The sequence below is a fragment of the Octopus bimaculoides genome, chromosome 24 (assembly GCF_001194135.2).
Source record: "Octopus bimaculoides isolate UCB-OBI-ISO-001 chromosome 24, ASM119413v2, whole genome shotgun sequence".
Taxonomy (NCBI): Eukaryota; Metazoa; Mollusca; class Cephalopoda; order Octopoda; family Octopodidae; genus Octopus; species Octopus bimaculoides.
The window spans coordinates 2,182,516-2,184,901 of record NC_069004.1 but is presented as its reverse complement, the minus strand read 5'-3'; the positions used below and the strand labels follow the sequence as shown (position 1 = coordinate 2,184,901).

Genomic DNA, 2,386 nt, shown 5'->3' with positions numbered 1-2,386 from the left:
CACTGGCCATGACTACGATTTCACTTGGCTTGACGAGTTTTCTCAAGGAAAGCAAATCATCAAAGGTTGAGAGAGAGAGAGAGAGAGAGAGAGAGAGAGAGAAGGGAGACTGAAGGGAAGTACGCTCAAATTACAGGAAGGTGCAATATAAGTGGGACCAAAGATTGGACAGAGTGAGTGGGTGGGGAATTATGCAAGACTGCGAAAGGAGAATGGCAGGTGGAGGGGAAGGGGTTGTTAGGCAGATGTGCTGTGGGGAAGAGATTCAACAGAGGAGATTGTCTACATATATATGTATATATATATATATATATATATATATATTCAAAATAACTTCCAGTAACATTCCTTTATACTTACCCTGTAATCCTGTGTGGTAGCAATCAGTTGACCATCCTTAAACCAGTTATAAGTCAACTGTGAACAAGTATTTGTGGCATTACACCATAAATTTAGTACATCTCCTTCTTGTAGCAGTTGAGAAGGAGAAAACTGAGTGATTTTGAAAGCTGAAACATTAAAAATAGTTTTAATTCAATTTATTCATTTCAGAAATACAAAAATAAAATTTTTCTTCAATAGCAGTTCAGCAAAAGAGATCAATGGAATAAGTACTAGGCTTAAGTGAAAAAAAGGACCGGAGTTGACTCATTTGACTAAAATTCTTCAAGGTGGTGCCCCAGCATGGTCGCAGTCAAATGACCGAAACAAGTAAAAGATTAAAGATAAAATATAATATCTCTATACTATAATTATTATTATTTCCATTTTACTTCTCGAGAGTTCTTGAGAGCAGACAGCAACCTGTTGTCAAAAGTCTCACAGGGTTTCTTTCCACAATACTTAACACCCAAGGACCAATCTCAAAATCCTGGCTGTCCCTGATAAAGTAGTTTTCTGAGCATGTTCTACCCTCATGTCAATCCCAATTTCTTCCAACGAATTCCTGTTAATGTTCTCATTATTATTTTATTCTCTTTGCACAGCTTCTAAGGCTGGAGATGTGCTACGGTGCCAGCTGTTCACCACCAGTGAACTAAGATAACATCCCTTATTTTTCGAGCGGTTCCAAGCAGTGCTGTTTTCTGCAAGTGCTCCACCCTTATTGCAGCCCCTATTTTTTCCAAGTACTTCTCAAGATTTTTTCTCACAAGGCTACTGTGACCAGTTATCAATAATGCTATTGTGATTAGCAACCAACAAGGCCATTGTAACTAGTAACCAACAAGGCCATTGTAACTAGTAACCAACAAGGCCATAGACACTGTATAAAATAAAGAAGCAAATATAACCAAATTAGTTACTAAATTAGGCAATTTATACTTACCAAAGACTGAAATTGGGATCAAAGTGGACAATAACACATTTCTTCGACTGTTATGTACTCTACATGAATAATTCCCTTCTTGTTCGGTACTATATCAACAACAATAAAAAAAATAACTTAAAACAAGAAAGAACGAGTATATAGTAACAAGTGGGGTGGGGGACTAAAAAGTTCCTGGCTTTAAGGGTATCATGAAAGGCCTGGTTGGAGTCCCAACCTTCTGAGCTTTTTACAGGGCTTAGATAAAATGAAGGACCATAGCAATAAGTGTGTGAGAGGGGAAGATGTTGAATAAAATCATAATTGACTGATCCTCTGGAATTTTCTTTTACCTAAAGCCAAGAACTTTTCAGCACCCCTTCATGCAAATGGTTAGGAACTCTACAGGCACATGTACCCTCGATATAGTTCTCAGGGAGATTCAGTGAGACACAATGTAACAAGGATGGGCCCATTAAATTACTGGTATAACATTTTTTTCAGCTGAGTGGAGGACTGGAGCAACGTGAAATAAAGTCTTGCTCAAGGATACAACATGCTGCCAGGAATTGAACTCACAATTGAACAGGGGTCGATGTAATCGACTTACCCACTCCTGCAAAATCACTGGCCATGTGCCAAAATTTGAAACCATTATTATTATTAATAATCCTTTCTACTATAGGCACAAGGCCTGAAATTTTGAGGGAAGGGGGCCAGTCGATAAGATCGCACTCAGTATGCAACTGGTACATGATTTATTGACCCTGAAAGGCAAAGTCAACCTCAATGGAATTTGAACTCAGAACGTAAAGACAGATGAAATACTGCAAAGCATTTCTTTTGGTTTTGTGTTTTGAGTTCAAATGACACTGAGGTCAACTTAGCCCTTCATCATCAGAGGGTTGATAAAATAAGTCCCAGTCACGTACTGGGATCGGTGTAATTGCCCACCCACTTCCTCAAAATTTCAGACCTTATTAGACATATTTCTAATTTTAACCATGATTTTTATGAGAAAAATTGCATAATATTCATTATACAATATTCTTTTATAGAATTCACTTAATTGAAAATTAT

The 2,386-nt window shown here is 37.6% G+C and overlaps 1 protein-coding gene across 1 annotated transcript in view; it reads right to left on the bottom strand.

Moving 5' to 3' along the window:
• The window catches only part of LOC106883392 (mucosa-associated lymphoid tissue lymphoma translocation protein 1), an 11,763-nt gene extending 10,308 nt beyond the window's left edge, over positions 1-1,455 (bottom strand). Inside the window, exons 1-2 of the mRNA XM_014934385.2 lie at positions 1,328-1,455; positions 361-509 (exon numbers count right to left, since the gene is read on the bottom strand). The gene's annotated coding sequence lies outside the window, so the exon portion shown is untranslated. The remainder of the gene's footprint in view (positions 1-360; positions 510-1,327) is intronic.
• Between the last annotated feature and the right edge of the window lie 931 nt (positions 1,456-2,386).